This window comes from Arvicanthis niloticus, chromosome 30 (assembly GCF_011762505.2).
Source record: "Arvicanthis niloticus isolate mArvNil1 chromosome 30, mArvNil1.pat.X, whole genome shotgun sequence".
In the NCBI taxonomy this organism is placed as follows: domain Eukaryota; kingdom Metazoa; phylum Chordata; class Mammalia; order Rodentia; family Muridae; genus Arvicanthis; species Arvicanthis niloticus.
The window spans coordinates 6,915,125-6,927,664 of NC_133438.1; positions in this window are offsets into that span (position 1 = coordinate 6,915,125).

Genomic DNA, 12,540 nt, shown 5'->3' on the forward strand with positions numbered 1-12,540 from the left:
CCTAGCTTTTTCCTTGGCTTTAGAATGACTGTCAGCTGAAAACCATCCACTCAAATCTTTTCTCTCAAAGTAAATAGCCAGGATTGGCTATGAGACTATAAGTTTTCAACCCCATCAGAAATCCAGAATGGCTGAGTTAACTAAAATTGTAGGAAGCACAAAGCATAGCTTATAAAACTTAGCCAATTTATGAATAACGCTGAACACCTGGACAGTCCCAATGCTACAAAATGTAGAGCATCTGATCTTAAGCCTTCTGTCCAAGGATTATCTGACAGACCTTAGTGATGCAGAATTATTAAGGGCTGATTACTCTGTCTAGGCAGATATAATAAGTCGACTATTCTGCAAGTGTTTCCTTTTCTGGACAGTATTTTGTCTATAGATGGAGAGAGGCAATTCCTACCTAGTGGCTGTCTCACCACAACTGGAGTAACTCGAAAGATGCTCAATCTCTTCTTAGAATCCACAACAAGAAGCTGTCAGGAGCAGACAGGTCTCTAATCAAAATGAACATTAATACAGAAATGTTTGTAATGTCAATTCTGTGGACTTCTGATGTTTTGAAAACCAACTATCCATGTAAGGTAACCTGGACTGTTGTCTGTTAACTTCTCTCAGCTATTTCTAAATAAAATATAGAAAACACCCTAGCAATAAACTTCAAGTCACAAATTTGCTTTGGGCCCTTAACTCACAGGCTAACCATCTCAAATTAGTTAAGAAAGTTAAAGAAGGACTGGGTCTAAGCCTTGTATTCCTAAATGTGTTATACGAGCACAATGCCTATGAGAGTAACAATATTCATTTCACTTTTATATCAATAAGAAGCTCGTACTAATGGAAACCTTAAATTTGAAATCAAAGCAAATTTTGTACCATTTAAGAAATTATAACTTCATCTTGATAACAATTAAACATATTTCTACCACTAGGACATGGCTATGAAATAAATCCTAGCTAATCCTCCCTGTTCCAATAGAACCACTACTTCTCCTTAGAAAGACAGCCCAATATTAACCACCTTAGTCCCTAAGCCCAGGGCATTGGGGGTGCTGACTCTTCATTAACTTCTTCAAGCTGATTATGGGTGTTCAGCTATTAGAAGAGGGGTGGGAGGAAGAGTAAATTGATAAGCCTCTGATGCTGTGTCTTCACTGCATCCAGATGGAATTCCAGGACATCAGAGGTTTCTTGAATTTCTCGAATTCATTATTTTTAATAGCTGAGTAATATTCTATTATGTAAATGTACCACACTGTTTGTATCCATTCCTCTGTTGAAGGGCATCTGGGTTCTTTCCAGCTTCTGGTTATTAAAATAAGGCTGCAATGAACATAGTGGAGCATATGTCCTTGTTATATGTTGGAGCATTTTCTGGGTATATGCCCAGGAGTGGTGTAGCTGGGTCTTCAGGTAGTGCTATGTCTAATTTTCTGAGGAACCACCAGACTGACTTCCAGAGTGGTTGTACCAGCTTGCAACCCCACCAACAATGGAGGAGTGTTCCTCTTTTTTCTTTGTGAAAAAGGCAGACACACTTCTGTGAAAAAGACAGACACTACCTCAGAGTAAAAGGATGGAAAACAATCTTCCAAGCAAATGGTCCTAAGAAACAAGCTGGAGTAGCAATTCCAATATCAAATAAAATCATTTTTCAACCAAAAGTAATCAAAAAAGATAAGGAAGGACACTTCATATTCATCAAAGAAAAAATGTACCAAGAGGAACTCGCAATTCTGAACATATATGCCGCAAATGCAACGGCACCCACATACATAAAAGAAACTTTACTAAAGCTTAAAGCATACATTGAACCTCACACAATAATAGTGGGGAATTTCAACACCCCAATCTCAGCAATGGACAGATCATGGAAACAAAAACTAAACTGAGACACAATGAAACTAACAGAAGTTATGAACCAAATAGATTTAACTGATATCTATAGAACATTTCATTTTATACACAAGAATATAGCTTTTTCTCAGCACCTCATGGTACCTTCTCCAAAATAGACCATATAATTGGTCACAAAACAGGCTTCAACAGATACAAAAAGATTGAAATAATCCAGTGTACACTATCATACTACCATAAACTAAGGCTGGTCTTTAATAATGAGAAAAACAACGGAAAGCCCACATACATATGGAAACTGAACAATGCTCTACTCAGTGATGACTTGGTCAAGGAAGAAATAAAGAAAGAAACTAAAGACTTTTTAGAATTTAATAAAAAGGAAGACACACCACACCAAAACTTGTGGGACTCCATGAAAGCAGTACTGAGAAGAAAACCCATAGCTCTAAGGGCTTACAAAAAAAACTGGAGAGTGCATACACTAACAACTTGACAGCACACCTGAAAGCTTTAGAACAAAAAGAAGCTAATATTCCCAAGAGAAGTAGACAGCAGGAAATAATCAAACTCAGAGCTGAAATCAAACAAGAAGAAACAGAAAGAACTATACAAAATATCAACAAAACCAAGAGCAGCTTCTTTGAGAAAATCAACAAGATAGATAAACCCTTAGCCAGACTAACCAAAGGGCACAGAGACAGTATCCAAATTAATAAAATCAGAACTGAAAAGGGAGACATAACAACAGAAACTGAGGAAATTTAAAAAATCATCACATCCTACTACAAAGGCCTATACTCAACAAAATTGGAAAATCTGGATGAAATGGATAATTTTCTAGACAGATACCAGGTACCAAACTTAAAGGAGGAGCAGATAAACAATCTAAAAAGTCCCATAACCCTTAAAGAAATAGAAGCAGTCATTAAAAGTCTCCCTACCAAAAAAAGTCTTGGACCAGAAGGTTGTAGTGCAGAATTCTATCAAAACTTCAAGGAAGACCTAATACCAATTCTTGTCAAACTATTTCACAGAATAGAAACAGAAGGAACACTACACAATTAGTTCTATGACTACAATTACGCTCATGCCTAAACCTCACAAAGACCCAACAAAGAAAGAGAACTACAGACCAATCTCTCTTATGAATATTGATGCAAAAATACTCAATAAAATTCTCGCAAACCGAATCCAAAAGGGATCAAAACAATCATCCATCATGATCAAGTACACTTTATCCCAGGAATGCAGGGATGGTTCATGATTCAAAAAAATCCATCAATATAATCCACTACATAAATAAACTCAAAGAAAAAAACCACATGATCATCTCTCTAGATGCCGAGAAAGCATTTGACAGAATTCAACATCCCTTCATGTTAAAAGTCTTGGAAAGATCAGGAATTCAAGGCCCATAACTAAACAAAGTAAAAGCAATATACAGCAAGCCAGTAGCCAACATCAAACTAAATGGAGAGAAACTTGAAGCAATCCCACTAAAATCAGGGACTAAACAAGGCTGCCCACTCTATCCCTACCTATTCAATATAGTACTGGAGTCCTGGCCAGAGCAATTAGACAACAAAAGGAAGTGAAAGGGATGCAAATAAGAAAAGAAGAAGTCAAAATTTCACTATTTGCAGATGATAGGATAGTATACTTAAGTGACCCTAAAACTTCCACCAGAAAACTACTAAACCTGATAAACAACTTCAGCAAAGTGGCTGGATATAAAACCAATTCAAACAAATCAGTAGACTTCCTCTATTCAAAGGATAAACAGGCTGAAAAAGAAATTAGGGAAATGACACCCTTCACAATAGTCACAAGTAATATAAAGTATATTGGAGTGAATCTAACCAAGCAAGTGAAAGATCTGTATGACGAGAATTTCAAATTTCTGAAGAAAGAAATCAAAGATCTCAGAAGATGGAAAGATCTCCCATGCTCCTGGATTGGCAGGATTAGCTTAGTAAAAATGGCCATCTTGCCAAAAACAATCTACAGGTTCAATGCAATCCATCAAAATTCCAAATCAATTCTTCATAGAGATAGAGAGAGCAATTTGCAAATTCATTTGGAATAACAAAAAACCCACAATAGTGAGAACCATTCTCAACAATAAAAGAACTTCTGGGGGAATCACTATCCCTGACCTCAAACTTTACTACAGAGCAATAGTGATAAAAAAAAACTGCCTGGTATTGATACAGAGGCAGGCAGGAAGATCAATGGAATAGAACTGAAGATCCAGAAATGAACCCACACACCTATGGTCACTTGATCTTTCACAAAGGAGCTAAAACCATCTAGTGAAAAAAGGACAGCATTTTCAACAAATGGTGCTGGATAAACTGGAGGTCAACATGTAAAAGAATGCAATTCAATACATTCTTATCCCTTTGTACAAAGCTCAAGTCCAAGTGGATAAAGGACCTTCACATAAAACCAGATACACTTAAACTAATAGAAGAGAAGGTGGGGAAGACCCTCGAATACCTAGGCACAGGGGAAAAGTTCCTGAACAGAACACCAATGGCCTATGCTCTAAGATCAAGAATTGACAAATGCAACCTCATAAAATTGCATAGCTTCTGTAAGGCAAAAGACACCGTCAATAAGATAAAACAGCAACCAACAGATTGGGAAAAGATCATTACCAATCCTAGATCTGACAAAGGGCTAATATCCAATATATACAAAGAACTCAAGAAATTAGACTCCAGAAAACCAAATAGCCCCATTAACAATGGGGTACAGAGTTAAACAAAGAATTCTCAACTGAGGAAATTCAAATGGCTGAGAAGCACCTTAAGAAATGCTCAACATCCTTAGTCATCAGGGAAATGCAAATCAAAACAACCCAGAGATACCACCTCATACCAGTCAGAATGGCTAAGATAAAAAATTCAAGTGATGGTAGATGCTGGTGAGCATGGGGAGAAAGAGGAACACTCCTCCATTGTTGGTGGAAATGCAAGCTGGTACAACCACTCTGGAAATCAGTCTGGCGATTCCTCAGAAAACTGGACATAGCATTACCTGAGGATCCAGCTATCCCACTCCTGTGCGTATACCCAGAAGATGCTCCAACATATAACAGGGGCATATGCTCCACTGTGCTCATAGCAGCCTAATTTATAATTGCCAGAAGCTGGATGAACCTAGATGTCCTTCAACAGAAGAATGGACACAAAAAATATGGTACATTTACACAATGAAGTACTACTCAGCTATTAAAAATAATGAATTCTAGAAATTCTTTGGTAAATCGATGGAACTTGAAACTATCATCCTGAGTGAGGTAACCCAATCACAAAAGAACATACATGGTATTTACTCACTGATAAGCAGATGTTAGCCCAAAAGCTTGAAATAGCCAAGATTCAACTAACTGACCAGATGAAGCTCATAAAGAAGAAAGACCAAGTGTGGATGTCTTGGTCCTTCTTGGAAGGAGTGACAGACTGCTCAAGAGAGTAAATAAAGCGACAAAGTGTGGGACAGAAAGTCAAGGAGGGGCCATTGGGAGACCACTCTACCATGGTATCCATCCCATGTGCAGTCTCCAAAGATAGACACCAATATGGATGTCAGAAAGTGCATGCTAAAAGGAGCCTGATGCAGCTGTCTCCTCGAAGGTCTGCCAGAGTCTGACATATCCAGAGGTGGATGCTTGAAGCTACCCATTGATCTGATCAAGGGCTCCCAATGAAGAAGTTAGGGGACTGAAGGAGCTGAAAGGATTGGTGGCCCCAAGAGGAGAGCAACAGTGCCAGCCAACCAGAGCTCCCCAGGGTCTAAACCACCAGCCTGGGAGCACAAACGGAGGCACTCATGACCTCAGCTGTATACTTAGGGGAGGATGGCCTTGTCGGGCATGGGTGGGAGAGGAGATCCCTGATCCCATGAAGGCTGAACACCAAGCAGGGAGGAATTCGAGGGTGGGGAGAGGGGAGTGGGGAGTAGGTGGGGGCACACTCTTGTGGAGGCAGGAGGGGGGATGGGATATGGAGTTCCTGTTGGTGGGAGGAATAAGGTGAGGGGATAAAATCTGAAATTTATTTTTAATTAATTAATTAATTAATTTTTAAAAAGAAGTTTAAAAATTAGACAAAAAGTCCCACAATGGCTGGCATCATTGGACTTATCAGATATGTCCTTTGGCATACTGCTATACCCCAATTCTCAGGAATATACAGCCTTCACTTGGCAAGAAAAGCAATACAAATTTCTTAGACTACCACAGGGAGACTTAAATAGCCCAATCATAGCCCACTCTACTCTAGTGACCACCCTGAAGGATTTCCAACCTACAGGAAATATCGAATATGACTCATATATAGCCTCATATATGTCATAACATATAGTGACAATAAAACAGAGGTTGAGCAGACCCTTACCAACCTCATAACTCACCTAAGATCCTATGGCTGGACTATTAACCCTGATAAGGTACATTCAGTAGGTACTAAAGTTAAATCCTTGGAGTAGAATGGTCAGTCACAGGCCCCACTATACCACCGTCAGTTATGATAAGATACAGGCACTAGAAACCCCCAAATCCAAAACTCAGGCACACATGTAGTAGGGATGTTTGGCTATTGGTGCCAGCACATCCCATACCTGCAATTAATTTTACAGCCAATGTATAAGGTCATTAAGAAATCAGAAACATTTGATTGGGTAAGGAGCAGGAAGAAGCATTCAAAAGAGCAATACAGTATATTCAGGAATACCAACAACTCGCATTAAACAACATGGTATAATATACCTAAAATATTATACTTAAAAGGCTATGGTAACTGGAACATGTTCTCAGAACATAATGCACTTCATAACCCCATTGGATTCTACTGTAAGCACTTCCCATAGAGCAAAAACAGATACTCATTGTTCGAAAGAACGATTTGGACTACTTATCAGGTGTTAAGAGCTATTCACAGCCTCATAAAACAAAATAAATTAATTATCAAAACAGAATTGCCAATAAAGGATTGGATTATAGCACCAGGAGAATCCTGGGCAGGATTCCCCATGGAGCCTAAAGTACTCTAATGGAAGTGGTATATGGCATAGTTGACAGAACAATTACAGACAATTTATACCAATAAAATGACAGAAACCTCTGTGAATGCTCTTAGGACACAAATACAGGTTCCAGACATCATATCCAAGCCAGAAATAGAGCAGATTCCACAACCAATAGGCACGTGGTACACAGGGAACTATGAAGCCTCCCTGAAGAATGCACGGTTTACTGAGGGTTCATCCATTACTCAACCTACTATAACTCAGTGGAAAGCTGCAGCTTACAGACCCAGTGACAATAAGGTCATAAGTCAAGAAGGAAAATCCAAATCAACTCAACACGCAGAAGTCATAGCAGCACTACTAGCAATGAGTCAATGCCCTGAGGAACAGGCACACGCCATAACACTTTTTTCAGATTCCTGGTGTATTTGCAATGGCATAGCTATTTATTTGGTCAGGTAAATGGAAACACAGAAATTGGCAAAGTGGTGGGAAACCTTTATGGTCCAAAGAAGCTTGGCAAAAAATATGGGAATTAGGACAGAAAATTAAAATTCAAGTTAAACATGTGGATGCCCATAAAGCAAACAACACCAAAGAGGCAGAATACAACAATAAGCAGACAAACTGGCATCTCTGGCAATAAAATTAGAAGCCCAGTATAAGACAACCCCATTAGGACACACCAAATTACAAATATCAAGGGGATGGAAAATTGAACAACCAGTTAAGGAACTCCCCCCTACTAAGGATGAAATCCTACATTTACACACACACATGGGACATATAGAAATACATACCTTTAAATCATGGTTTGACCAAAGAAATATCAAAATACCATGGAAACACATACAAAATGCCCCTCTACAGGGTTAAGATTCAGACATAATTATCATGGACAGATAGGACATAGATTAACCTTTAATCATACATACAGATAGACTGGATTGGCCCATTGACTTGCTAGAACAACATGTATGCATGTACGATAGTAGATGTCACCACAGGATTAGGCCTAGCTGCTGCACGTCGCAGACTGGAAATGGATTACAGCATATAATACACCATAGATAATACAATCAGATCAAGGAACACATTTCACCTCTAAAATAGTACAACAATTTGCTAAGAACCTAGATGTAATGTGGGATGTTCATCAACCATATACCCCCACAGCTGCAGGAGCAATAGAATTATTCAATGGATTATTAAAACATAAATTATTGATAGAAAAACACCCAAACTTACAAATGGCTATCAATGAAGCCGTCTATGAACTAAACCTTAGACCCAGACTTCACAGAGCCTCCCCCTACCAGGAAGCATTACATTTAGAGCCAGAGATTACCATGCCAAAGGACAGGACATAGCAAAAACTGGCTCCTACTCAGACTTTTAGACAGTAACTAACCCACTTAATAATGATGAGCTCAGAGATGCCAAAGCATGGATCACATACAGTAACAACTTTACTATGAATTTAGAGTGGTTTAAAACTACGAATATTATATCATAAAAAAATAAAAAACTAATTCACAAAGGCCCACCCTACTATACCTATTTACTAACCACCCACTCACAGACTAATGGATGGGTGCAAACAGACATCATGACCCATAGACTCAAAGGAATGCAGGTCTATGACCAAGACAATTGGGATTATATACTATACATGCCCCTCTCATGGGACATTTGGCCTAACATTACAGACACACAACTCAGATTGTTATATAGAGGAATGATAACCAGGAACCACACACAATATCACTTATATAGCATTCACTACAAGAAAGGCCTAGCAATCCCACCAAAATATACACCAGGAGCAATCCATGCACCCATGATAGTGCCAGATTTAACAACCCCAGCTATGGTAATCCTAATGCCCAGATTCAGACTAATAGATTTAGAAATAGATTTTAACAACCTTATTCCACCCAAAGAATATGGATGTAAAATGACAGTGACAGAACAAGCAGAGCTAGCATACTCTTCTCCTGTTAGAATTGGCAGGAAATCCTTACAAATAGGAATGTTACTTGGAGGAATAATGGCAGGCGCCATCCTAAGAGGAATTATGGGAGGAGGTGTCTCAGCCGCAATGTTAGAACCAATTAAGCCTGAAATTAACCCATACAACAGGTTACTCACAAATCAGCTCAAGCAATGGCAGCAACAAGCCGTGCCATTGACACCTTACACATACTAACTTCCCAGATGCAACTAGAACTTAACACTCTAAAAGACTTTTTCAAACATGCTACAAAGGTGATACAACACATACAATTTGAATCCCATAACAACTTCCTATGCAATCAATATAGAGTACATCTGTCACAGGTACAATCAGAAATCACTCACTAATTGTCCACAGGCATAGGACGCAGAGAACCAGAATTTCAAACACTCCTGAATGCCGAAAAGGGCTCAGGCTCTGAGTCAGGCCTCTGCTATTTCCATTTATTACAAATATACACACATAATGCATTACAATCATACCACACTAGACCCATACCACAAAAATGGACCAATAAAAAGACTCCCTTCCACGAATGGTAGCACAAAGGGACAACACCCATTGATGAATTTCTATGGACACCAGTAGACAATATACCAGCATTTATACCAATGCCTGATTGCATGGAAATGGAGCAAACACATATATATATACCCACACAAAGCAACGACTAGAATAGAACAGAGCAGATTGACTAACACCATGGTTTATGACACAGTCACTTCTCTAGGGGACCATAACTTTTTAATAAGCTCAAACTCCCCACAGAATGAAACATGCACAAACCTTTATACCACATCCAGAACTTGGGAAACCTTCATAAAACCAGTAGCAGAAGGATGCTGGATAATACACAACTGCAGCATGCTTCAAACGCTAAACCAAACTCTAGTCACCAGCCTATCTATTGAACATCATCACACAATGTCTGGAGACAGTAATTGGGATGACACAGTGGACATGGATGCTTACAATAGATTCAAGGAAGACATGAACAAATTACACAGCATTATACAACATAACAAAAAACAATTTAAAGGCATTTACAACACAATTACCAAAGCAGAAGCTGACCCATCACATTCCCAAACAGACCTACATAACCTAGTAGGTATCTTAAGAGCAAATACCTAAATCCATAAAGACTGGGACAAAAAAACTTAAGGAATGTTCTTTCTGGCATTATTTAGCAAGATTGAGCCAATTTGACATAACAGGCACCCCAATATACAATTGGTGGCAATGGATAAAACAAACAGCATGGCTAATAATCTACATGTTGATAGGCTGTGTTACCTTTAAAATCATCATGTGTGTAAACCCTCTCTTCCAGGATGCCAGGAAAAAGAAGAACACCAAAACATTATGGCAGCCACTCCAGCAGAAAATGTGATTTCCTGCAGAGCGGAGGAATTAAAAAAGCACTTAGATTTCTATGGATCAAACATTGGCGACCCTTAGAAGATATTGTTGCAAGAATGGGCATAATCCCCATTGTTTAGGAGGAACTTGCCATTTCTGCAAACACAGGTACACCACCTTTTAACACTCACCCAAACAATCTGATCCATTGGCAGAGCTCATAAACCACATACTACACCATGAAAATCACAACAGAAATGCTAGAATACGAAACACCCATTTGACCATTTATGTCACTTGCTCAGTAGCATGATTAGTTGCTACTTAACTAAAGGCAACTACTGTGGGGAAGAATCTCGCGGGCGGGGGGAAGGGAGTCCGGCGACAGAGTCTCAGGGCTCTCCGAAATCAGGGCTTCCCAGGAAGCCAGCAGAGGATCCCACATTCACGAAGCTGTCAGTGGGCGGGCCAGCGGTGGCATTGGCAAGGTTCCAGGGTTCCAAAAGCTGAGAATCAGGTGGAGAGACCATGGACACGTGGAGTCCGGTTTTCCAAAGCTTTTATTGTTCATGACATGGTGAATGGGCGCAACTGGTACGTGCTTCCCCCCCACCCCCCAGCCAAAAGCCAGGGGAGACCAGTCTTATAGGGAAGGGAGAAAGGGGAGGGAATAACTTAATTAGCTACGCCCCTGGCCTTTTGATAGTTCATTAATATTTAAATATCTGGAGGTGGAGACTTGTTAGTCACACCCTCTACCTGTCCTACGTGACTGAAGGTAACAGGTTAAATGGAGTTATCTCGTTCAAGGCCCAACAAACTACCCCCGTTATGAGCTATGCAGAACAATGATAAGACACAGCACTTGGGAAGCCCTGCATCTCCTAGATGGAGACTGGCACTGTGCTATGAATTACTTATGATAAAACACACTCACCTAAAAGCTTACAATCATTTGCTAGCAGAGCACTGATTAGACCATTTATCTACCATTTATTGTTTGAATTTTGAATTTGAAGGATAATTAGATTGGTACTCAGCTTGGAACATATAAAATAGCTAAAAAAAAAAAAAAAAAAAAAAGCTAATAATATACCAGAACACCCAATAGATTGTATGAAAGGAGACTATGCAGTAATGGATATGATGAATGGAAATTATCAAAGAGCCTTGTGCCAAATTAATGTAAATCCCCCAACTGTGATTGCTGAGTGACACTTTTCATGTTGACATCATTTCAGGTATCAGGGGATGGAATGTAAAGTGCAGGTCCCCTAACAGGACTGACTCCATATTGTGATAGGAAAGAAAACAAGTCTGAACAAGTCTTGAAGTTCTGATAACCAGATGTTACTTTGAAACCTTATGAATCCAAATGTGTGTACATAGAGATAAATTATAATAAGTAAGATAACCATCTGCAATGAAGTCATAGCCCAAAGATAACCAGACACGACTGGTTATCTGCCATGCACGTCAGAAGAAACTCCAATTCAATCATAAAAGAGGAGACCCCATCTGGAGAACTTTATCACATGGGTAGCCATGATTGGCTACTGTGATCCTCCTTTCAGGCCTTCTCTGCACTGGATCATCAAAGCAGCAGCCAAGACACCACTGCCTCCATCTTCCTGGTCAAGCACTCTCTGGATTTGAGCTGCTGGAAACTGCAGAACGCCCCTATCTTCATGGTCAAGCATTCTCAGGAAGTGAGCTGGTGGAAGCCGCAGAATGCCACTATCTTTGTGGTCAAGCACTCTCCGGATCTGAGCTGCTGGAAACTGCAGTCACAAGGACTCAGGTCGTATAACTCATGATTAATGATGTACTTATTGCTAGGCTTATTTCCTCATTAATTAGCAACTTATTATTTGTGTTTGATGTACTGATATTGATGAGGCAATGCATAGGGAATGTGGCAATACCTCATTGTTACATTAGTTTTGGCATTGGTAATAATATATTGTTTACTACACATTATTATAGAACAGTTGATTGCCAAACCCTCTGTCTCTAGCCTACTCTCTCCTCTCTCTCTCGTGGAGCTGGTAAATCTCACAGTCAATCCAGTATACAACACCTGAGTGGAGAAGGCCTATCATTCCTCTCCCCTCGGGGTTACTAAAGCCTTATCACAACCTGCTCACAACAGATAAAATATTGGACTCATGGCAGAGCCCAAAGCTAACAGTGATTCGGGAGGGAAAACTACCCTCTCCCAGCATGGTCCTGTTCCTGAGAAACAACAGGATTTATCTTCAGGT